The sequence below is a fragment of the Phyllobates terribilis genome, unplaced genomic scaffold (genome assembly GCF_046119375.1).
Source record: "Phyllobates terribilis strain yellow unplaced genomic scaffold, ASM4611937v1 Scaffold_5__5_contigs__length_657084704, whole genome shotgun sequence".
Lineage (NCBI taxonomy): Eukaryota > Metazoa > Chordata > Amphibia > Anura > Dendrobatidae > Phyllobates > Phyllobates terribilis.
This window is the reverse complement of record NW_027362765.1, coordinates 55,091,145-55,118,388: the sequence shown is the minus strand read 5'-3', so window position 1 is coordinate 55,118,388 and position 27,244 is coordinate 55,091,145. Positions and strand designations below refer to the sequence as shown.

Below are 27,244 nucleotides of genomic sequence, written 5' to 3'. Positions count from 1 at the left end.
TCAAAAAGAAAGACAACACCATGAGGATGTGTGTAGATTACCGGAAAATCAACCGTATCACACACAAGGATGCGTACCCCTTACCAAGGATAGAGGAGTCATTGGCTGCTTTAAGATCTGCTAACTTCTTCTCTACCTTGGATCTCACTAGCGGGTACTGGCAGGTTCCTGTAGCAGAGGCGGACCGGGAGAAGACCGCATTCACCACCCCGATGGGACTTAGCGAGTTCACCTGCATGCCGTTCGGACTCTGCAACGCACCAGGAACCTTCCAACGCTTAATGGAGTGTTGTCTGGGCCACAGAAACTTCGAGACGGTCCTGTTGTACCTGGACGATGTCATCGTATATTCCAAGACGTATGAGGACCACCTGAAACACCTGGCGGAAGTGTTCGAGGCTCTGGCGAGTTACGGCCTAAAGGTGAAACCCTCCAAGTGTCACCTCCTGAAACCAAAGGTGCAGTACCTGGGACACGTAGTGAGCGCTGACGGAGTGGCTCCCGACCCTGATAAAATCACCGCAATTAAGGAATGGCCAAGCCCCTCCAGCGTAAAAGAAGTGCGGCAGTTCCTCGGGTTGGTAGGCTACTACCGAAGGTTTATTCCCGGTTTCACCAAAAAGGCAGCACCTATGCAGGACCTCCTGATAGGCCAGTCCCGGAAGGCCAAGAACCAGAAGCCGCCCTTCAAATGGGAAGAGCTGGAAGAAGAGTCCTTCCGCCAGCTGAAGATGGCCCTCACGGGGGACGAAATCCTGGCGTACCCGGATTATAGCCAGCCCTTTATCCTCTACACCGACGCCAGTAACATCGGGCTAGGAGCCGTACTGTCCCAGATCCAGCAGGGGAAGGAACGAGTAATCGCCTACGCCAGCCGAAAACTGCGACCCACCGAAAGGAACCCCGAGAATTACAGCTCATTTAAGTTAGAGTTCCTGGCCGTAGTATGGGCAATCACTGAGCGCTTTAAGCATTACCTCGCTTCTTCCCGGTTCACCGTGTACACGGATAACAACCCGCTGACACACCTGGACACGGCAAGACTCGGTGCCCTGGAGCAGAGGTGGATGGCCCGTCTGTCCAACTACGAGTTCACAATTAAATACCGGGCAGGACGCTCCAATACCAACGCGGACGCCCTGTCCAGGATGCCCAACCTGCCGGACGGAGGAGAAGATCCGGAGGGACTGGAAGAAGTTGAACTCCCTGCGTTCCACCGTCATGGGACTATTCAGTATTCCCACCGGGTAAGGAGTAAGCAGGCTGCTACGTTGAACCCCTTACCCCACTACAACTGGGCGGAAACGCAAGACAGCGACCCTGCCGTCCGACTGGTGAAGGAGATACTGACTCGGCCGGAGGCTCGCCTTGAACCAGACGCTCCGGAGGAAGCCAAACAACTATGGGCAGAGAAGAGTCGACTGTTCCTTTACAAAGGGAAGTTGTGCCGCAGAATGGTTAACTCCCGGACGCATGAATTACTCTGGCAAGTAGTGGTGCCACGAAGAGACGCAGCCATGGTGATGGAGGCATACCACGACGGAGCTGGACACTTTGGGTGGAAAAAGCTGGAGTTCCTGCTGCGCGAGCGGTTCCACTGGGTAGGCATGAGGGGAACCATCGAGAAGTGGTGCAGAGATTGTGGCCCGTGCAACCTGAGAAGGAAGGACCGAGCCAGCCAGAAGACTCCCCTGCAGTCCATCGTCACCCGGCAACCGTTGGAACTGGTAGCCTTGGATCATGTAAAACTGACCCCAAGCAGAAGTGGCTACGTCTACGCGTTAACCATCGTGGATCATTACTCCCGGTTCTTGGTTGTCGTCCCCGTCAAGGACTTAACGGCTCAAACAGCAGCTAGAGCCTTCCAGCAGCACTTCTGCCGTCCACACGGGTACCCGGACCAAGTGCTGACGGACCAGGGACCTGCCTTTGAAGCGGAGGTCTTTCAGGAATTCTGCAATCTGTATGGCTGCCGGAAGATAAGGACGACACCCTACCATCCGCAGACTAATGGACTTTGTGAAAAAATGAACCAGGTGGTAATGGATCTTCTAAAAACGTTGCCCCTGGAAGAACGCAGTCTGTGGCCTGAAAAGTTGCCCGATCTGGTGGACCTATACAACCACATCCCGGTAGGTTCCACCAACTGTACCCCGGCTTACCTAATGAGGGCAAGACCTGGTAAGTTACCTGTTGACCTGGAAATGGGAGTCCTGACCCCCGAGGACACTTCACCAGAAACAGACTGGGACACAGAGAGGCAGCAGCAGTACCGGAGAGTACAGGAGAGCGTGGAGCGAAGTCTCTGTCAGGCTAGGGAAAGACAAGAGAAAACTTACAACCAGTATGCTCCCGCTGTTCCCCTGGTACCCGGAGAGCAGGTCTTGAAGAGGAAGAGACGGCTCCACAAGTTGGACGACCAGTGGGAGAAGGACCCGTACACCGTACTGCCCTCAAGCCACGAGAACCCGAAGGTCTGTACCATCAGTAAAGACGGAGGGGAAACCACAGCCATTGTATCCCGGGACCACCTGAAGAAGTGTCCCGAACAACTGAGGAACCCTGAAGAGGAACAAGAAGACCATCGACCCGTGGAAGAAAGGGAAGATATGGTTAGTACCGTGCTCGGGGACTTCCCTCAGTCTTGGACTCAAGTCAATGGTGCAGTTGTGGTACCCGTACTCACCTTCCTCCATCCATCATCCCAAGAACCTACGGAGCAACGGGTAGAGCTGGAAGAACAGCCGGTCCAGGAGGCAGAAGACTCCACACAAGCAGAACAGGAGAATCAACCCTCTGCTTATAGTGAGCCTGCCGTACCCCTAGTGAGACAAAGAGCCGGTAGACAGCTGCCCAGTTTACCCTTGACAGCTCCTACACCCTGTAGTTCAGGGCCAGACAGTCAGCTCCGTAGGTCCACTCGGGCCACTAGAGGCCAGTTACCCGCACGCTGGAGAATTTAAAGTGTATAAATTGTTTTATTTATGTTTTTCTGTGTCTTGTTGCTTGTGTATAATTTTGTGTTTCTAGTTATTTTTAGGAATCCTTGGTGGATTTACCGGGAATCCTTGTACATAGTTGGAGCGTAACCCAGGATGGACTAGAGACTGTTAAGGACTCGGGGTAGGACAGACCCCTACCTGGTTACGTCTCCCTGTGTTGGTGAAATGGACACCTTGCTCTCTTCAGAGACTGCACCCGGTTGCGGACACGCCGTAACCATCTTTATATGTTTTCTTATTGTATTATTAATGTTTTTGCCTTGTTATGTTTTTCTAAATGTGTTTAGTCCCGGAGTACTAAATTTCACTAGGGGGGAATGTGGCACCCCAGGGGTCTGGTTTTCCACAGTAATGTAATGTTATGTCTGAGAGCAGGTGGGAGGTCCTTTGGTCAGGGATCCTGTGCATGCCACACCTCCTGCCCAGTCTTGGGAGGGGAAGAACTTCCCCTGTATAAACCCGGGGCTGAGGCAGGGTGAGTCAGACAAGTGGAGTAGAGACAAGAAGCAGCATAGGAAACAGCAGAGTTACAAGGAGTCAGGGGCTGGCAGCTGCAGAGCTCGCCCTGACTAAGAAGACTTCTTTCCGGACCCGGAGTCCGAGGCTGTGGGGACTAACTCCTACCCAGCAGCAGAATCCGTCAGGCAGGGGATTTCAGGTCCTCTGGCCCAGAAGCCCGAAGGCACGGTCACACGCGTGGGACCAGCACCGCCATCGTGGAGCGGAAGCCATTAGAAGGCCCCGAGTCACCGGCCATACGGGTGAGCACCACACGGTACACTCAGGGACGTGGGCTACTTACATCAGCTTCTAGCAAGGTAGCCAGAAGAGTACAGTCAGTTTGGGAGGCCTACAACTACGCCTGGCCAGGGGAGACCCCATCTGCTCAAGGACTGACCAGGCCCCGTTCGCTAGCAAGTACTCCGGGAGGGTCTATCGTTGTTACCAGTAAAGACCCTGAACTACACCGTACCGTCTCTGAGTGGTTCCTGCTACCCCCATCATCCACGTCGGCTGCCCTGAGACCATACCCCTCCCGTTGTGGGTTATACTATCACGCTGCATAATCCTACCATCGGCCTCAGCGGTCTGCCCCGCAGCAGCAGCTCCCTGGCTGCACTCAACGGGTGGCGTAGTCATCAACTATTTACTACTAGTAGACTGCCGTCCAGTTTGACTCCCTGGGCACGGACCGGGTCACCGCCACGAGACTACAACCCTCCACGGATCCGGCTCCGGGTAAGCTCCCGCGTGCGCACCGCAGCGCGACACAGGCCCAGGGGCGCGTCATATATGTACAGTAATATAACGCTGGATGTGCTCATGTATACAGGGGGCATTAACCCCTCCATTCCCGGAGATAGTGCCCCCTTCCCCCAGTTCTGCCATGTGTATATGTACAGTAATATAACGCTGGGTGTGCTCATGTATACAGGGGGCATTAACCCCTCCATTCCCGGAGATAGTGCTCCCTCCCCCCAGTCCTGCCATGTGTATATGTACAGTAATATAACGCTGGATGTGATCATGTATACAGGGGACATTAACCCCTCCATTCCCGGAGATAGTGCCCCCCTCCCCCAGTTCTGCCATGTGTATATGTACAGTAATATAACTCTGGGTGTGCTCATGTATACAGGGGGCATTAACCCCTCCATTCCCGGAGATAGTGCCCCCCTCCCCCAGTTCTGCCATGTGTATATGTACAGTAATATAACGCTGGATTTGCTCATATATACAGGGGGCATTAACCCCTCCATTCCCGGAGATAGTGCCCCCTCCTCCCAGTTCTGCCATGTGTATATGTACAGTAATATAACGCTGGATGTGCTCATGTATTCAGGGGGCATTAACCCCTCCATTCCCGCAGATAGTGCCACCCTCCCCCAGTTCTGCCATGTGTATATGTACAGTAATATAACGCTGGGTGTGCTCTTGTATACAGGGGGCATTAACCCCTCCATTCCAGGAGATAGTGCCCCCTTCCCCCAGTTCTGCCATGTATATGTACAGTAATATAACGCTGGGTGTGCTCATGTATACAGGGGGCATTAACCCCTCCATTCCCGGAGATAGTGCTCCCTCCCCCCAGTCCTGCCATGTGTATATGTACAGTAATATAACGCTGGATGTGCTCATGTATGCAGGGGACATTAACCCCTCCATTCCAGGAGATAGTGCCCCCTTCCCCCAGTTCTGCTATGTGTATATGTACAGTAATATAATGCTGGATTTGCTCATGTATACAGGGGGCATTAACCCCTCCATTCCCGGAGATAGTGCCCCCTCCCCCAGTTCTGCCATGTGTATATGTACAGTAATATAACGCTAGATGTGCTCATGTATACAGGGGAAATTAACCCCTCCATTCCCGGAGATATTGCCCCTACCCCCAGTTCTGCCATGTGTCTATGTACAGTAATATAACGCTGGATGTGCTCATGTATACAGGGGGCATTAACCCCTCCATTCCCGGAGATAGTGCCCCTTCCCCCAGTTCTACCATGTGTATATGTAGAGTAATATAACGCTGGATGTGATCATGTATACAGGGGGCATTAACCCCTCCATTCCCGGAGATAGTGCCCCTTCCCCCAGTTCTGCCATGTGTATATGTACAGTAATATAACGCTGGATGTGCTCATGTATACAGGGGGCATTAACCCCTCCATTCCCGGAGATAGTGCCCCCTTCCCCCAGTTCTGCCATGTGTATATGTACAGTAATATAACGCTGGGTGTGCTCATGTATACAGGGGGCATTAACCCCTCCATTCCCGGAGATAGTGCTCCCTCCCCCCAGTCCTGCCATGTGTATATGTACAGTAATATAACGCTGGATGAGATCATGTATACAGGGGACATTAACCCCTCCATTCCCGGAGATAGTGCCCCCCTCCCCCAGTTCTGCCATGTGTATATGTACAGTAATATAACTCTGGGTGTGCTCATGTATACAGGGGGCATTAACCCCTCCATTTCCGGAGATAGTGCCCCCTCCTCCCAGTTCTGCCATGTGTATATGTACAGTAATATAACTCTGGGTGTGCTCATGTATACAGGGGGCATTAACCCCTCCATTCCCGGATATAGTGTCCCCTCCCCCAGTTCTGCCATGTGTATATGTACAGTAATATAACGCTGGATGTGCTCATGTATTCAGGGGGCATTAACCCCTCCATTCCCGGAGATAGTGCCCCCCTCCCCCAGTTCTGCCATGTGTATATGTACAGTAATATAACGCTGGTTGTGCTCATGTATACAGGGGGCATTAACCCCTCCATTCCCAGAGATAGTGCTCCCTCCCCCCAGTTCTGCCATGTGTATATGTACAGTAATATAACGCTGGATGTGCTCATGTATACAGGGGGCATTAACCCCTCCATTCCCGGAGATAGTGCCCCCCTCCCCCAGTCCTGCCATGTGTATATGTACAGTAATATAACGCTGGATGTGATCATGTATACAGGGGACATTAACCCCTCCATTCCCGGAGATAGTGCCCCCTTCCCCCAGTTCTGCTATGTGTATATGTACAGTAATATAATGCTGAATTTGCTCATGTATACAGGGGGCATTAACCCCTCCATTCCCGGAGATAGTGCCCCCCTCCCCCCAGTTCTGCCATGTGTATATGTACAGTAATATAACGCTGGGTATGCTCATGTATATAGGGGGCATTAACCCCTTCATTCCCGGAGATAGTGCCCCCCTCCCCCCAGTTCTGCCATGTGTATATGTACAGTAATATAACGCTGGATGTGCTCATGTATACAGGGGGCATTAACCCCTCCATTCCCGGAGATAGTGCCCCCTCCCCCCAGTTCTGCCATGTGTATATGTACAGTAATATAACGCAGGATGTGCTCATGTATACAGGGAACATTAACCCTTCCATTCCCGGAGATAGTGCCCCCCTTCCCCCAGTTCTGCCATGTGTATATGTATAATAATATAACGCAGGATGTGCTCATGTATACAGGGGACATTAACCCTTCCATTCCCGGAGATAGTGCCCCCTTCCCCCAGTTCTGCCATGTGTATATGTATATTAATATAACGCTGGATGTGCTCATGTATACAGGGGGCATTAACCCCTCCATTCCCGGAGATAGTGCCCCCCTTCCCCCAGTTCTGCCATGTGTATATGTACAGTAATATAACGCTGGATGTGCTCATGTATGCAGGGGACATTAACCCCTCCATTCCAGGAGATAGTGTCCCCTCCCCCAGTTCTGCCATGTGTATATGTACAGTAATATAACGCTGGATGTGCTCATGTATACAGGGGGCATTAACCCCTCCATTCCCGGAGATAGTGCTCCCTCCCCCCAGTTCTGCCATGTGTATATGTACAGTAATATAACGCTGGATGTGCTCATGTATACAGGGGACATTAACCCCTCCATTCCCGGAGATAGTGCCCCCTTCCCCCAGTTCTGCTATGTGTATATGTACAGTAATATAACGCTGGATTTGCTCATGTATACAGGGGGCATTAACCCCTCCATTCCCGGAGATAGTGCCCCCTTCCCCCAGTTCTGCTATGTGTATATGTACAGTAATATAATGCTGGATTTGCTCATGTATACAGGGGGCATTAACCCCTCCATTCCCGGAGATAGTGCCCCCTCCTCCCAGTTCTGCCATGTGTATATGTACAGTAATATAACTCTGGGTGTGCTCATGTATACAGGGGGCATTAACCCCTCCATTCCCGGATATAGTGCCCCCTTCCCCCAGTTCTGCCATGTGTATATGTACAGTAATATAACGCTGGATGTGCTCATGTATGCAGGGGACATTAACCCCTCCATTCCAGGAGATAGTGTCCCCTCCCCCAGTTCTGCCATGTGTATATGTACAGTAATATAACGCTGGATGTGCTCATGTATTCAGGGGGCATTAACCCCTCCATTCCCGGAGATAGTGCCCCCCTCCCCCAGTTCTGCCATGTGTATATGTACAGTAATATAACGCTGGTTGTGCTCATGTATACAGGGGGCATTAACCCCTCCATTCCCAGAGATAGTGCTCCCTCCCCCCAGTTCTGCCATGTGTATATGTACAGTAATATAACGCTGGATGTGCTCATGTATACAGGGGGCATTAACCCCTCCATTCCCGGAGATAGTGCCCCCTCCCCCAGTCCTGCCATGTGTATATGTACAGTAATATAACGCTGGATGTGATCATGTATACAGGGGACATTAACCCCTCCATTCCCGGAGATAGTGCCCCCTTCCCCCAGTTCTGCCATGTGTATATGTACAGTAATATAACGCTGGATGTGCTCATGTATACAGGGGGCATTAACCCCTCCATTCCCGGAGATAGTGCCCCCTTCCCCCAGTTCTGCCATGTGTATATGTACAGTAATATAATGCTGGATTTGCTCATGTATACAGGGGGCATTAACCCCTCCATTCCCGGAGATAGTGCCCCCCTCCCCCCAGTTCTGCCATGTGTATATGTACAGTAATATAACGCTGGGTGTGCTCATGTATACAGGGGGCATTAACCCCTCCATTCCCGGAGATAGTGCCCCCTTCCCCCAGTTCTGCCATGTGTATATGTACAGTAATATAACGCTGGCTGTGCTCATGTATATAGGGGGCATTAACCCCTTCATTCCCGGAGATAGTGCCCCCCTCCCCCCAGTTCTGCCATGTGTATATGTACAGTAATATAACGCTGGATGTGCTCATGTATACAGGGGGCATTAACCCCTCCATTCCCGGAGATAGTGCCCCCTCCCCCCAGTTCTGCCATGTGTATATGTACAGTAATATAACGCAGGATGTGCTCATGTATGCAGGGGATATTAACCCCTCCATTCCAGGAGATAGTGTCCCCTCCCCCAGTTCTGCCATGTGTATATGTACAGTAATATAACGCTGGATGTGCTCATGTATACAGGGGGCATTAACCCCTCCATTCCCGGAGATAGTGCTTCCTCCCCCCAGTTCTGCCATGTGTATATGTACAGTAATATAACGCTGGATGTGCTCATGTATACAGGGGACATTAACCCCTCCATTCCCGGAGATAGTGCCCCCTTCCCCCAGTTCTGCTATGTGTATATGTACAGTAATATAACGCTGGATTTGCTCATGTATACAGGGGGCATTAACCCCTCCATTCCCGGAGATAGTGCCCCCTTCCCCCAGTTCTGCTATGTGTATATGTACAGTAATATAATGCTGGATGTGCTCATGTATACAGGGGACATTAACCCCTCCATTCCCGGAGATAGTGCCCCCTTCCCCCAGTTCTGCTATGTGTATATACAGTAATATAACGCTGGATTTGCTCATGTATACAGGGGGCATTAACCCCTCCATTCCCGGAGATAGTGCCCCCTTCCCCCAGTTCTGCCATGTGTATATGTACAGTAATATAATGCTGGATTTGCTCATGTATACAGGGGGCATTAACCCCTCCATTCCCGCAGATAGTGCCCCCTCCCCCAGTTCTGCCATGTGTATATGTACAGTAATATAACGCTGGATGTGCTCATGTATACAGGGGACATTAACCCCTCCATTCCCGGAGATAGTGCCCCTTCCCCCAGTTCTGCCATGTGTATATGTACAGTAATATAACGCTGGATGTGCTCATGTATACAGGGGGCATTAACCCCTCCATTCCCGGAGATAGCGCCCCCTTCCCCCAGTTCTGCTATGTGCGTATGTACAGTAATATAACGCTGGATGTGCTCATGTATACAGGGGGCATTAACCCCTCCATTCCTGGAGATAGTGCCCCCTTCCCCCAGTTCTGCCATGTGTATATGTACAGTAATATAACGCTGGATGTGATCATGTATACAGGGAGCATTAACCCCTCCATTCCCGGAGATAGTGCCCCCCTCCCCCCAGTTCTGCCATGTGTATATGTACGGTAATATAACGCTGGATGTGCTCATGTATACAGGGGGCATTAACCCCTCCTTTCCCGGAGATAGTGCCCCTTCCCCCAGTTCTGCCATGTGTATATGTACAGTAATATAACGCTGGATGTGCTCATGTATACAGGGGGCATTAACCCCTCCATTCCCGGAGATAGTGCCCCCTTCCCCCAGTTCTGCCATCTGTATATGTACAGTAATATAACGCTGGATGTGATCATGTATACAGGGAGCATTAACCCCTCCATTCCCGGAGATAGTGCCCCCTCCCCCCAGTTCTACCATGTGTATATGTACAGTAATATAACGCTGGATGTGCTCATGTATACAGGGGGCATTAACCCCTCCTTTCCCGGAGATAGTGCCCCCCTCCCCCAGTTCTGCCATGTGTATATGTACAGTAATATAACGCTGGATGTGCTCATGTATACAGGGGGCATTAACCCCTCCATTCCCGGAGATAGTGCCCCCTTCCCCCAGTTCTGCCATGTGTATATGTACAGTAATATAACGCTGGATGTGCTCATGTATACAGGGGGCATTAACCCCTCCATTCCCGGAGATATTGCCCCCTTCCCCCAGTTCTGCCATGTGTATATGTACAGTAATATAACGCTGGATGTGATCATGTATACAGGGAGCATTAACCCCTCCATTCCCGGAGATAGTGCCCCTTCCCCCAGTTCTGCCATGTGTATTTGTGCAGTAATATAACGCTGGATGTGCTCATGTATACAGGGGACATTAACCCCTCCATTCCAGGAGATAGTGCCCCCTCCCCCAGTTCTGCCATGTGTATATGTACAGTAATATAACGCTGGATTTGCTCATGTATGCAGGGGGCATTAACCCCTCCATTCCCGGAGATAGTGCCCCCTTCCCCCAGTTCTGCCATGTGTATATGTACAGTAATATAACGCTGGATGTGATCATGTATACAGGGAGCATTAACCCCTCCATTCCCGGAGATAGTGCCCCCTCCCCCCAGTTCTGCCTTGTGTATATGTACAGTAATATAACTCTGGGTGTGCTCATGTATACAGGGGGAATTAACCCCTCCATTCCCGGAGATAGTGCCCCCTTCCCCCAGTTCTGCCATGTGTATATGTGCAGTAATATAACGCTGGATTTGCTCATGTATACAGGGGGCATTAACCCCTCCATTCCCGGAGATAGTGCCCCCTCCTCCCAGTTCTGCCATGTGTATATGTATAGTAATATAATGCTGGATGTGCTCATGTATGCAGGGGACATTAACCCCTCCATTCCAGGAGATAGTGTCCCCTCCCCCAGTTCTGCCATGTATATATGTGCAGTAATATAACGCTGGATGTGCTCATGTATTCAGGGGGCATTAACCCCTCCATTCCCGGAGATAGTGCCCCCCTCCCCCAGTTCTGCCCTGTGTATATGTACAGTAATATAACGCTGGGTGTGCTCATGTATACAGGGGGCATTAACCCCTCCATTCCCGGAGATAGTGCTCCCTCCCCCCAGTTCTGCCATGTGTATATGTACAGTAATATAACGCTGGATGTGCTCATGTATACAGGGGACATTAACCCCTCCATTCCCGGAGATAGTGCCCCCTTCCCCCAGTTCTGCTATGTGTATATGTACAGTAATATAACGCTGGATGTGCTCATGTATACAGGGGACATTAACCCCTCCATTCCAGGAGATAGTGCCCCCTCCCCCAGTTCTGCCATGTGTATATGTACAGTAATATAACGCTGGATGTGCTCATGTATGCAGGGGGCATTAACCCCTCCATTCCCGGAGATAGTGCCCCCTTCCCCCAGTTCTGCTATGTGTATATGTACAGTAATATAATGCTGGATTTGCTCATGTATACAGGGGGCATTAACCCCTCCATTCCCGGAGATAGTGCCCCCCTCCCCCCAGTTCTGCCATGTGTATATGTACAGTAATATAACGCTGGGTGTGCTCATGTATACAGGGGGCATTAACCCCTCCATTCCCGGAGATAGTGCCCCCTTCCCCCAGTTCTGCCATGTGTATATGTACAGTAATATAACGCTGGATGTGCTCATGTATACAGGGGGCATTAACCCCTCCATTCCCGGAGATAGTGCCCCCTTCCCCCAGTTCTGCCATGTGTATATGTACAGTAATATAACGCTGGATGTGATCATGTATACAGGGGGCATTAACCCCTCCATTCCCGGAGATAGTGCCCCCTTCCCCCAGTTCTGCCATGTGTATATGTACAGTAATATAACGCTGGATGTGCTCATGTATACAGGGAACATTAACCCTTCCATTCCCGGAGATAGTGCCCCTTCCCCCAGTTCTGCCATGTGTATATGTACAGTAATATAACGCTGGATGTGCTCATGTATACAGGGGACATTAACCCTTCCATTCCCGAAGATAGTGCCCCTTCCCCCAGTTCTGCCATGTGTATATGTACAGTAATATAACGCTGGATGTGATCATGTATACAGGGGATATTAACCCCTCCATTCCTGGAGATAGTGCCCCCTTCCCCCAGTTCTGCCATGTGTATATGTACAGTAATATAACGCTGGATGTGATCATGTATACAGGGAGCATTAACCCCTCCATTCCCGGAGATAGTGCCCCCCTCCCCCCAGTTCTGCCATGTGTATATGTACGGTAATATAACGCTGGATGTGCTCATGTATACAGGGGGCATTAACCCCTCCTTTCCCGGAGATAGTGCCCCCCTCCCCCAGTTCTGCCATGTGTATATGTACAGTAATATAACGCTGGATGTGCTCATGTATACAGGGGGCATTAACCCCTCCATTCCCGGAGATAGTGCCCCCTTCCCCCAGTTCTGCCATCTGTATATGTACAGTAATATAACGCTGGATGTGCTCATGTATACAGGGGGCTTTAACCCCTCCATTCCCGGAGATAGTGCCCCCTTCCCCCAGTTCTGCCATGTGTATATGTACAGTAATATAACGCTGGATGTGCTCATGTATACAGGGGGCATTAACTCCTCCATTCCCGGAGATAGTGCCCCTTCCCCCAGTTCTGCCATGTGTATATGTACAGTAATATAACGCTGGATGTGCTCATGTATACAGGGGGCATTAACCCCTCCATTCCCGGAGATAGTGCCCCCCTCCCCCAGTTCTGCCATGTGTATATGTACAGTAATATAGCGCTGGATGTGATCATGTATACAGGGAACATTAACCCCTCCATTCCCGGAGATAGTGCTCCCTTCCCCCAGTTCTGCCATGTGTATATGTACAGTAATATAACGCTGGATGTGATCATGTATACAGGGAGCATTAACCCCTCCATTCCTGGAGATAGTGCCCCCCTCCCCCCAGTTCTGCCATGTGTATATGTACAGTAATATAACGCTGGATTTGCTCATGTATACAGGGGGCATTAACCCCTCCATTCCCGGAGATAGTGCCCCCTCCCCCCAGTTCTGCCATGTGTATATGTACAGTAATATAACGCTGGATGTGCTCATGTATACAGGGGGCATTAACCCCTCCATTCCCGGAGATAATGCCCCCTTCCCCCAGTTCTGCCTTGTGTATATGTACAGTAATATAACGCTGGATGTAATCATGTATACAGGGGACTTTAACCCCTCCATTCCCGGAGATAGTGCCCCTTCCCCCACTTCTGCCATGTGTATATGTACAGTAATATAACGCTGGATGTGCTCATGTATACAGGGGGCATTAACCCCTCCATTCCAGGAGATAGTGCCCCCTCCCCCAGTTCTGCCATGTGTATATGTACAGTAATATAACGCTGGATTTGCTCATGTATGCAGGGGGCATTAACCCCTCCATTCCCGGAGATAGTGCCCCCTTCCCCCAGTTCTGCCATGTGTATATGTACAGTAATATAACGCTGGATGTGATCATGTATACAGGGAGCATTAACCCCTCCATTCCCGGAGATAATGCCCCCTTCCCCCAGTTCTGCTATGTGTATATGTACAGTAATATAACGCTGGATGTAATCATGTATACAGGGGACTTTAACCCCTCCATTCCTGGAGATAGTGCCCCTTCCCCCAGTTCTGCCATGTGTATATGTACAGTAATATAACGCTGGATTTGCTCATGTATGCAGGGGGAAATAACCCCTCCATTCCCGGAGATAGTGCCCCCTTCCCCCAGTTCTGCCATGTGTATATGTACAGTAATATAACGCTGGATGTGATCATGTATACAGGGAGCATTAACCCCTCCATTCCCGGAGATAGTGCCCCCTCCCCCCAGTTCTACCATGTGTATATGTACAGTAATATAACGCTGGATGTGCTCATGTATACAGGGGGCATTAACCCCTCCTTTCCCGGAGATAGTGCCCCCCTCCCCCAGTTCTGCCATGTGTATATGTACAGTAATATAACGCTGGATGTGCTCATGTATACAGGGGGCATTAACCCCTCCATTCCCAGAGATAGTGCCCCCTTCCCCCAGTTCTGCCATGTGTATATGTACAGTAATATAACGCTGGATGTGCTCATGTATACAGGGGGCATTAACCCCTCCATTCCCGGAGATATTGCCCCCTTCCCCCAGTTCTGCCATGTGTATATGTACAGTAATATAACGTTGGATGTGCTCATGTATACAGGGGACATTAACCCCTCCATTCCCGGAGATAGTGCACCTTCTCCCAGTTCTGCCATGTGTATATGTACAGTAATATAACGCTGGATGAGCTCATGTATACAGGGGGCATTAACCCCTCCATTCCCGGAGATAGTGCCCCCCTCCCCCAGTTCTGCCATATGTATATGTACGGTAATATAACGCTGGATGAGCTCATGTATACAATGGGCATTAACCCCTCCATTCCCGGAGATAGTGCCCCTTCCCCCAGTTCTGCCATGTGTATATGTACAGTAATATAACGCTGGATGTGATCATGTATACAGGGGACATTAACCCCTCTATTCCCGGAGATAGTGCCCCTTCCCCCAGTTCTGCCATGTGTATATGTACAGTAATATAACGCTGGATGTGATCATGTATACAGGGGGCATTAACCCCTCCATTCCCGGAGATAGTGCCCCCTTCCCCCAGTTCTGCTATGTGTATATGTACAGTAATATAACGCTGGATGTGCTCATGTATACAGGGGGCATTAAACCCTCCATTCCCGGAGATAATGCCCCCTTCCCCCAGTTCTGCCTTGTGTATATGTACAGTAATATAACGCTGGATGTAATCATGTATACAGGGGACTTTAACCCCTCCATTCCCGGAGATAGTGCCCCTTCCCCCAGTTCTGCCATGTGTATATGTACAGTAATATAACGTTGGATGTGCTCATGTATACAGGGGACATTAACCCCTCCATTCCCGGAGATAGTGCACCTTCTCCCAGTTCTGCCATGTGTATATGTACAGTAATATAACGCTGGATGAGCTCATGTATACAGGGGGCATTAACCCCTCCATTCCCGGAGATAGTGCCCCCCTCCCCCAGTTCTGCCATATGTATATGTACGGTAATATAACGCTGGATGAGCTCATGTATACAATGGGCATTAACCCCTCCATTCCCGGAGATAGTGCCCCTTCCCCCAGTTCTGCCATGTGTATATGTACAGTAATATAACGCTGGATGTGATCATGTATACAGGGGACATTAACCCCTCTATTCCCGGAGATAGTGCCCCTTCCCCCAGTTCTGCCATGTGTATATGTACAGTAATATAACGCTGGATGTGATCATGTATACAGGGGGCATTAACCCCTCCATTCCCGGAGATAGTGCCCCCTTCCCCCAGTTCTGCTATGTGTATATGTACAGTAATATAACGCTGGATGTGCTCATGTATACAGGGGGCATTAAACCCTCCATTCCCGGAGATAATGCCCCCTTCCCCCAGTTCTGCCTTGTGTATATGTACAGTAATATAACGCTGGATGTAATCATGTATACAGGGGACTTTAACCCCTCCATTCCCGGAGATAGTGCCCCTTCCCCCAGTTCTGCCATGTGTATATGTACAGTAATATAACGCTGGATGTGCTCATGTATACAGGGGGCATTAACCCCTCCATTCCCGGAGATAGTGCCCCCTTCCCCCAGTTCTGCCATGTGTATATGTACAGTAATATAACGCTGGATTTGCTCATGTATACAGGGGGCATTAACCCCTCCATTCCCGGAGATAGTGCCCCCTCCCCCCAGTTCTGCCATGTGTATATGTACAGTAATATAACGCTGGATGTGCTCATGTATACAGGGGGCATTAACCCCTCCATTCCCGGAGATAATGCCCCCTTCCCCCAGTTCTGCCTTGTGTATATGTACAGTAATATAACGCTGGATGTAATCATGTATACAGGGGACTTTAACCCCTCCATTCCCGGAGATAGTGCCCCTTCCCCCAGTTCTGCCATATGTATATGTACAGTAATATAACGCTGGATGTGCTCATGTATACAGGGGGCATTAACCCCTCCATTCCAGGAGATAGTGCCCCCTCCCCCAGTTCTGCCATGTGTATATGTACAGTAATATAACGCTGGATTTGCTCATGTATACAGGGGGCATTAACCCCTCCATTCCAGGAGATAGTGCCCCCTTCCCCCAGTTCTGCCATGTGTATATGTACAGTAATATAACGCTGGATGTGATCATGTATACAGGGAGCATTAACCCCTCCATTCCCGGAGATAGTGCCCCCTCCCCCCTCCCCCCAGTTCTGCCATGTGTATATGTACAGTAATATAATGCTGGATGTGCTCATGTATACAGGGGGCATTAACCCCTCCATTCCCGGAGATAGTGCCCCTTCCCCCAGTTCTGCCATGTGTATATGTACAGTAATATAACGCTGGATGTGATCATGTATACAGGGAGCATTAACCCCTCCATTCCCGGAGATAGTGCCCCCTCCCCCCAGTTCTACCATGTGTATATGTACAGTAATATAACGCTGGATGTGCTCATGTATACAGGGGGCATTAACCCCTCCTTTCCCGGAGATAGTGCCCCCCTCCCCCAGTTCTGCCATGTGTATATGTACAGTAATATAACGCTGGATGTGCTCATGTATACAGGGGGCATTAACCCCTCCATTCCCAGAGATAGTGCCCCCTTCCCCCAGTTCTGCCATGTGTATATGTACAGTAATATAACGCTGGATGTGCTCATGTATACAGGGGGCATTAACCCCTCCATTCCCGGAGATATTGCCCCCTTCCCCCAGTTCTGCCATGTGTATATGTACAGTAATATAACGTTGGATGTGCTCATGTATACAGGGGACATTAACCCCTCCATTCCCGGAGATAGTGCACCTTCTCCCAGTTCTGCCATGTGTATATGTACAGTAATATAACGCTGGATGAGCTCATGTATACAGGGGGCATTAACCCCTCCATTCCCGGAGATAGTGCCCCCCTCCCCCAGTTCTGCCATATGTATATGTACGGTAATATAACGCTGGATGAGCTCATGTATACAATGGGCATTAACCCCTCCATTCCCGGAGATAGTGCCCCTTCCCCCAGTTCTGCCATGTGTATATGTACAGTAATATAACGCTGGATGTGATCATGTATACAGGGGACATTAACCCCTCTATTCCCGGAGATAGTGCCCCTTCCCCCAGTTCTGCCATGTGTATATGTACAGTAATATAACGCTGGATGTGATCATGTATACAGGGGGCATTAACCCCTCCATTCCCGGAGATAGTGCCCCCTTCCCCCAGTTCTGCTATGTGTATATGTACAGTAATATAACGCTGGATGTGCTCATGTATACAGGGGGCATTAAACCCTCCATTCCCGGAGATAATGCCCCCTTCCCCCAGTTCTGCCTTGTGTATATGTACAGTAATATAACGCTGGATGTAATCATGTATACAGGGGACTTTAACCCCTCCATTCCCGGAGATAGTGCCCCTTCCCCCAGTTCTGCCATGTGTATATGTACAGTAATATAACGCTGGATGTGCTCATGTATACAGGGGGCATTAACCCCTCCATTCCCGGAGATAGTGCCCCCTTCCCCCAGTTCTGCTATGTGTATATGTACAGTAATATAACGCTGGATTTGCTCATGTATACAGGGGGCATTAACCCCTCCATTCCCGGAGATAGTGCCCCCTCCCCCCAGTTCTGCCATGTGTATATGTACAGTAATATAACGCTGGATGTGCTCATGTATACAGGGGGCATTAACCCCTCCATTCCCGGAGATAATGCCCCCTTCCCCCAGTTCTGCCTTGTGTATATGTACAGTAATATAACGCTGGATGTGATCATGTATACAGGGAGCATTAACCCCTCCATTCCCGGAGATAGTGCCCCCTCCCCCCAGTTCTACCATGTGTATATGTACAGTAATATAACGCTTGATGTGCTCATGTATACAGGGGGCATTAACCCCTCCTTTCCCGGAGATAGTGCCCCCCTCCCCCAGTTCTGCCATGTGTATATGTACAGTAATATAACGCTGGATGTGCTCATGTATACAGGGGGCATTAACCCCTCCATTCCCAGAGATAGTGCCCCCTTCCCCCAGTTCTGCCATGTGTATATGTACAGTAATATAACGCTGGATGTGCTCATGTATACAGGGGGCATTAACCCCTCCATTCCCGGAGATAGTGCCCCCTTCCCCCAGTTCTGCCATGTGTATATGTACAGTAATATAACGCTGGATGTGCTCATGTATACAGGGGACATTAACCCCTCCATTCCCGGAGATAGTGCCCCTTCTCCCAGTTCTGCCATGTGTATATGTACAGTAATATAACGCTGAATGTGCTCATGTATACAGGGGGCATTAACCCCTCCATTCCCGGAGATAGTGCCCCCCTCCCCCAGTTCTGCCATGTGTATATGTACAGTAATATAACGCTGGATGTGCTCATGTATACAGGGGGCATTAACCCCTCCATTCCCGGAGATAGTGCCCCCTTCCCCCAGTTCTGCCATGTGTATATGTACAGTAATATAACGCTGGATGTTCTCATGTATACAGGGGAAATTAACCCCTCCATTCCAGGAGATAGTGTCCCCTCCCCCAGTTCTGCCTTGTGTTTATGTACAGTAATATAACGCTGGATGTGCTCATGTATACAGGGGACATTAACCCCTCCATTCCCGGAGATAGTGCCCCTTCCCCCAGTTCTGCCATGTGTATATGTACAGTAATATAACGCTGGACGTGCTCATGTATACAGGGGACATTAACCCCTCCATTCCAGGAGATAGTGCTCCCCTCCCCCCAGTTCTACCATGTGTATATGTACAGTAATATAACGCTGGATGTGCTCATGTATACAGGGGGCATTAACCCCTCCATTCCTGGAGATAGTGCCCCCCTCCCCCCAGTTCTGCCATGTGTATATGTACAGTAATATAACGCTGGATGTGCTCATGTATACTGGGGGCATTAACCCCTCCATTCCCGGAGATAGTGCCCCCCTCCCCCCAGTTCTGCCATGTGTATATGTACAGTAATATAACGCTGGATGTGCTCATGTATACTGGGGGCATTAACCCCTCCATTCCCGGAGATAGTGCCCCCCTCCCCCCAGTTCTGCCATGTGTATATGTACAGTAATATAACGCTGGATGTGCTCATTTATACTGGGGGCATTAACCCCTCCATTCCCGGAGATAGTGCCCCCCTCCCCCAGTTCTGCCATGTGTATATGTACAGTAATATAACGCTGGATGTGCTCATGTATACAAGGGGCATTAACCCCTCCATTGCTGGAGATAGTGCCCCCTTCCCCCAGTTCTGCCATGTGTATATGTACAGTAATATAATGCTGGATGTGCTCATGTATACAGGGGACATTAACCCCTCCATTCCCGGAGATAGTGCCCCCTCCCCCCAGTTCTGCCATGTGTATATGTACAGTAATATAACGCTGGGTGTGCTCATGTATACTGGGGGCATTAACCCCTCCATTCCCGGAGATAGTGCCCCCCTCCCCCAGTTCTGCCATATGTATATGTACAGTAATATAACGCTGTATGTGCTCACGTATACAGGGGGCATTAACCCCTCTATTCCCGGAGATTGTGCTCCCTCCCCCCAGTTCTGCCATGTGTATATGTACAGTAATATAACGCTGGATGTGCTCATGTATACAGGGGGCATTAACCCCTCCATTCCCGGAGATAGTGCCCCCCTTCCCCAGTTCTGCCATGTGTATATGTACAGTAATATAACGCTGGATGTGCACATGTATACAGGGGGCATTAACCCCTCCATTCCCGGAGATAGTGCCCCCTTCCCCCAGTTCTGCCATGTGTATATGTACAGTAATATAACGCTGGATGTGCTCATGTATACAGGGGGCATTAACCCCTCCATTCCCGGAGATAGTGCCCCCTTCCCCCAGTTCTGCCATGTTTATATGTACAGTAATATAACGCTGGATGTTCTCATGTATACAGGGGAAATTAACCCCTCCATTCCAGGAGATAGTGTCCCCTCCCCCAGTTCTGCCTTGTGTTTATGTACAGTAATATAACGCTGGATGTGCTCATGTATACAGGGGACATTAACCCCTCCATTCCCGGAGATAGTGCCCCTTCCCCCAGTTCTGCCATGTGTATATGTACAGTAATATAACGCTGGACGTGCTCATGTATACAGGGGACATTAACCCCTCCATTCCAGGAGATAGTGCTCCCCTCCCCCCAGTTCTACCATGTGTATATGTACAGTAATATAACGCTGGATGTGCTCATGTATACAGGGGGCATTAACCCCTCCATTCCTGGAGATAGTGCCCCCCTCCCCCCAGTTCTGCCATGTGTATATGTACAGTAATATAACGCTGGATGTGCTCATGTATACTGGGGGCATTAACCCCTCCATTCCCGGAGATAGTGCCCCCCTCCCCCCAGTTCTGCCATGTGTATATGTACAGTAATATAACGCTGGATGTGCTCATGTATACTGGGGGCATTAACCCCTCCATTCCCGGAGATAGTGCCCCCCTCCCCCCAGTTCTGCCATGTGTATATGTACAGTAATATAACGCTGGATGTGCTCATGTATACAAGGGGCATTAACCCCTCCATTGCTGGAGATAGTGCCCCCTTCCCCCAGTTCTGCCATGTGTATATGTACATTAATATAACGCTGGATGTGCTCATGTATACAAGGGGCATTAACCCCTCCATTGCTGGAGATAGTGCCCCCTTCCCCCAGTTCTGCCATGTGTATATGTACAGTAATATAATGCTGGATGTGCTCATGTATACAGGGGACATTAACCCCTCCATTCCCGGAGATAGTGCCCCCTCCCCCCAGTTCTGCCATGTGTATATGTACAGTAATATAACGCTGGGTGTGCTCATGTATACTGGGGGCATTAACCCCTCCATTCCCGGAGATAGTGCCCCCCTCCCCCAGTTCTGCCATATGTATATGTACAGTAATATAACGCTGTATGTGCTAATGTATACAGGGGATATTAACCCCTCCATTCCCGGAGATTGTGCTCCCTCCCCCCAGTTCTGCCATGTGTATATGTACAGTAATATAACGCTGGATGTGCTCATGTATACACGGGGCATTAACCCCTCCATTCCCGGAGATAGTGCCCCCCTTCCCCAGTTCTGCCATGTGTATATGTACAGTAATATAACGCTGGATGTGCACATGTATACAGGGGGCATTAACCCCTCCATTCCCGGAGATAGTGCCCCCTTCCCCCAGTTCTGCCATGTGTATATGTACAGTAATATAACGCTGGATGTGCTCATGTATACAGGGGGCATTAACCCCTCCATTCCCGGAGATAGTGCCCCCTTCCCCCAGTTCTGCCATGTGTATATGTACAGTAATATAACGCTGGATGTGCTCATGTATACAGGGGACATTAACCCCTCCATTCCTGGAGATAGTGCCCCTTCTCCCAGTTCTGCCATGTGTATATGTACAGTAATATAACGCTGGATGTGCTCATGTATACAGGGGGCATTAACCCCTCCATTCCCGGAGATAGTGCCCCCCTCCCCCAGTTCTGCCATGTGTATATGTACAGTAATATAACGCTGGATGTGCTCATGTATACAGGGGGCATTAACCCCTCCATTCCCGGAGATAGTGCCCCCTTCCCCCAGTTCTGCCATGTGTATATGTACAGTAATATAACGCTGGATGTTCTCATGTATACAGGGGAAATTAACCCCTCCATTCCAGGAGATAGTGTCCCCTCCCCCAGTTCTGCCTTGTGTATATGTACAGTAATATAACGCTGGATGTGCTCATGTATACAGGGGACATTAACCCCTCCATTCCCGGAGATAGTGCCCCTTCCCCCAGTTCTGCCATGTGTATATGTACAGTAATATAATGCTGGATGTGCTCATGTATACTGGGGGCATTAACCCCTCCATTCCCGGAGATAGTGCCCCCCTCCCCCAGTTCTGCCATGTGTATATGTACAGTAATATAACGCTGGATGTGCTCATGTATACAAGGGGCATTAACCCCTCCATTGCTGGAGATAGTGCCCCCTTCCCCCAGTTCTGCCATGTGTATATGTACATTAATATAACGCTGGATGTGCTCATGTATACAAGGGGCATTAACCCCTCCATTGCTGGAGATAGTGCCCCCGTCCCCCAGTTCTGCCATGTGTATATGTACAGTAATATAATGCTGGATGTGCTCATGTATACAGGGGACATTAACCCCTCCATTCCTGGAGATAGTGCCCCCTTCCCCCAGTTCTGCCATGTGTATATGTACAGTAATATAACGCTGGATGTGCTCATGTATACAGGGGACATTAACCCCTCCATTCCCGGAGATAGTGCCCCCTTCCCCCAGTTCTGCCATGTGTATATGTACAGTAATATAACGCTGGATGTGCTCATGTATACAGGGGTCATTAACCCCTCCATTCCCGGAGATAGTGCCCCCTTCCCCCAGTACTGCCATGCGTATATGTACAGTAATATAACGCTGGATGTGCTCATGTATACAGGGGATATTAACCCCTCCATTCCCGGAGATAGTGCCCCCTTCCCCCAGTTCTGCCATGTGTATATGTACAGTAATATAATGCTGGATGTGCTCATGTATACAGGGGGCATTAACCCCTCCATTCCTGGAGATAGTGCTCCCTTCCCTCAGTTCTGCCATGTGTATATGTACAGTAATATAACGCTGGATGTGCTCATGTATACAGGGGACATTAACCCCTCCATTCCTGGAGATAGTGCCCCCTCCCCCAGTTCTGCCATGTGTATATGTACAGTAATATAACGCTGGATGTGCTCATGTATACAGGGGGCATTAACCCCTCCATTCCCGGGGATAGTGCCCCCCTCCCCCAGTTCTGCCATGTGTATATGTACAGTAATATAACGCTGGATTTGATCATGTATGCAGGGGACATTAACCCTTCTATTCCCAGAGATATTGCCCCCTTCCCCCAGTTCAGTCATGTGTATATGTACAGAAATATAACGCTGGATGTGCTCATGTATACAGGGGACATTAACCCCTCCATTCCCGGAGATAGTGCCCCCTTCCCCCAGTTCTGCCATGTGTATATGTACAGTAATATAACGCTGGATGTGCTCATGTATACAGGGGGCATTAACCCCTCCATTCCTGGAGATAGTGCCCCCCCCCAGTTCTGCCATGTGTATATGTACAGTATTATAACGCTGGATGTGCTCATGTATACAGGGAGCATTAACCCCTCCATTCCCGGAGATAATGCCCCCTTCCCCCAGTTCTGCCTTGTGTATATGTACAGTAATATAACGCTGGATGTAATCATGTATACTGGGGACTTTAACCCCTCCATTCCCGGAGATAGTTCCCCCTTCCCCCAGTTCTGCCATGTGTATATGTACAGTAATATAACGCTGGATGTGCTCATGTATATAGGGGGCATTAACCCCTCTATTCCCGGAGATAGTGCCCCCTCCCCCAGTTCTGCCATGTGTATATGTATTGTAATATAACACTGGATGTGCTCATGTATACAGGGGGCATTAACCCCTCCATTCCCGGAGATAGTGCCCCCCTTCCCCCAGTTCTGCCATGTGTATATGTACAGTAATATAACGCTGGATGTGATCATGTATATAGGGGGCATTAACCCCTCCATTCCTGGAGATAGTGCCCCCCAGTTCTGTCATGCGTATATATACAGTAATATAACGCTGGATGTGCTCATGTATACAGGGGACATTAACCCCTCCATTCCTGGAGATAGTGCCCCCTTCCCCCAGTTCTGCCATGTGTATCTGTACAGTAATATAACGCTAGATGTGCTCATGTATACAGGGGACATTAACCCCTCCATTCCTGGAGATAGTGCTCCCTTCCCCCAGTTCTGCCATGTGTATATGTACAGTAATATAACGCTGGATGTGCTCATGTATACAGGGGACATTAACCCCTCCATTCCCAGAGATAGTGCCCCCTTCCCCCAGTTCTGTCATGTGTATATGTACAGTAATATAACGCTGGATGTGCTCATGTATACAGGGGACATTAACCCCTCCATTCCCAGAGATAGTGCCCCCTTCCCCCAGTTCTGTCATGCGTATATGTACAGTAATATAACGCTGGATGTGCTCATGTATACAGGGGACATTAACCCCTCCATTCCTGGAGATAGTGCCCCCTTCCCCCAGTTCTGCCATGTGTATCTGTACAGTAATATAACGCTAGATGTGCTCATGTATACAGGGGACATTAACCCCTCCATTCCTGGAGATAGTGCTCCCTTCCCCCAGTTCTGCCATGTGTATATGTACAGTAATATAACGCTGGATGAGCTCATGTATACAGGGGGCATTAACCCCTCCATTCCTGGAGATAGTGCTCCCTTCCCCCAGTTCTGCCATGTGTATATGTACAGTAATATAATGCTGGATGTGCTCATGTATACAGGGGACATTAACCCCTCCATTCCTGGAGATAGTGCCCCCTTCCCCAGTTCTGCCATGTGTATATGGACAGTAATATAACGCTGGATGTGCTCATGTATACAGGGGACATTAACCCCTCCATTCCCGGAGATAGTGCCCCCCTCCCCCAGTTCTGCCATGTGTATATGTACAGTAATATAACGCTGGATGTGCTCATGTATACTGGGGACATTAACCCTTCTATTCCCAGAGATAGTGCCCCCCCCCCCCCCCAGTTCTGCCATGTGTATATGTACAGTATTATAACGCTGGATGTGCTCATGTATACAGAGGACATTAACCCCTTCATTCCCGGAGATAGTGCCCCCTTCCCTCAGTTCTGCCATGTGTATATGTACAGTAATATAACGCTGGATGTGCTCATGTACTCAGGGGACATTAACCTCTCCATTCCCGGAGATAGTGCCCCCCTTACCCCAGTTCTGCCATGTGTATATGTACAGTAATATAACGCTGGATGTGCTCATGTATACAGGTGGCATTAACCCCTCCATTCCCGGGGATAGTGCCCCCTTCCCCCAGTTCTACCATGTGTATATGTACAGTAATATAACGCTAGATGTGCTCATGTACTCAGGGGACATTAACCTCTCCATTCCCGGAGATAGTGCCCCCTTCCCCCAGTTCTGCCATGTGTATATGTACAGTAATATAACGCTGGATGTGCTCATGTATACTGGGGACATTAACCCTTCTATTCCCAGAGATAGTGCACCCTTCCCCCAGTTCTGCTATGTGTATATGTACAGTAATATAACGCTGGATGTGCTCATGTATACAGGGGGCATTAACCCCTCCATTCCCGGTGATAGTGCCCCCCTTCCCCCAGTTCTGCCATGTGTATATGTACAGTAATATAACGCTGGATGTTCTCATGTATACAGGGGACATTAACCCCTCCATTCCCGGAGATAGTGCCCCCCTTCCCCCAGTTCTGCCATGTGTATATGTACAGTAATATAACGCTGGATGTGCTCATGTATACAGGGGGCATTAACCCCTCCATTCCCGGAGATAGTGCCCCCCTCCCCCCAGTTCTGCCATGTGTATATGTACAGTAATATAACGCTGGATGTGCTCATGTATACAGGAGGCATGAACCCCTCCATTCCTGGAGATAGTGCCCCCCTCCCCCAGTTCTGTTATGTGTATATGTACAGTAATATAACGCTGGATGTGCTCATGTATACAGGGGGCATTAACCCCTACATTCCCGGAGATAGTGCCCCCTCCCCCCGTTCTGCCATGTGTATATGTACAGTAATATAACGCTGGATGTGCTCATGTATACAGGGGACATTGACCCCTCTATTCCCGGAGATAGTGCCCCCTTCCCCCAGTTCTGCCATGTGTATATGTACAGTAATATAACGCTGGATGTGCTCATGTATACAGGGGGCATTAACCCCTCTATTCCCGGAGATAGTGCCCCCTTCCCCCAGTTCTGTCATGTGTATATGTACAGTAATATAACGCTGGATGTGCTCATGTATACAGGGGGCATTAACCACTCCATTCCCGGAGATAGTTTCCCCTTCCCCCAGTTCTGCCATGTGTATATGTACAGTAATATAACGCTGGATGTGCTCATGTATACAGGGGACATTAACCCCTCCATTCCTGGAGATAGTGCCCCCTTCCCCCAGTTCTGCCATGTGTATATGTACAGTAATATAACGCTGGATGTGCTCATGTATACAGGGGGCATTAACCCCTCCATTCCCGGAGATAGTGGCCCCTTCCCCCAGTTCTGCCATGTGTATATGTACAGTAATATAACGCTGGATGTGCTCATGTATACAGGGGGCATTAACCCCTCCATTCCCGGAGATAGTGCCCCCCTTCCCCCAGTTCTGCCATGTGTATATGTACAGTAATATAACGCTGGATGTGCTCATGTATACAGGAGGCATGAACCCCTCCATTCCTGGAGATAGTGCCCCCCTCCCCCAGTTCTGTTATGTGTATATGTACAGTAATATAACGCTGGATGTGCTCATGTATACAGGGGGCATTAACCCCTCCATTCCCGGAGATAGTGCCCCCTCCCCCCGTTCTGCCATGTGTATATGTACAGTAATATAACGCTGGATGTGCTCATGTATACAGGGGACATTGACCCCTCTATTCCCGGAGATAGTGCCCCCTTCCCCCAGTTCTGCCATGTGTATATGTACAGTAATATAACGCTGGATGTGCTCATGTATACAGGGGGCATTAACCCCTCTATTCCCGGAGATAGTGCCCCCTTCCCCCAGTTCTGTCATGTGTATATGTACAGTAATATAACGCTGGATGTGCTCATGTATACAGGGGGCATTAACCACTCCATTCCCGGAGATAGTTTCCCCTTCCCCCAGTTCTGCCATGTGTATATGTACAGTAATATAACGCTGGATGTGC

General features: G+C 49.7%; 1 protein-coding gene across 1 annotated transcript in view; it reads left to right on the top strand.

The window, feature by feature from the left end:
* LOC141271953 (uncharacterized) overlaps positions 1–27,244 on the top strand; it is an 80,781-nt gene that overhangs the window by 16,944 nt on the left and 36,593 nt on the right. The gene's annotated exons all lie outside the window — the stretch shown is intronic.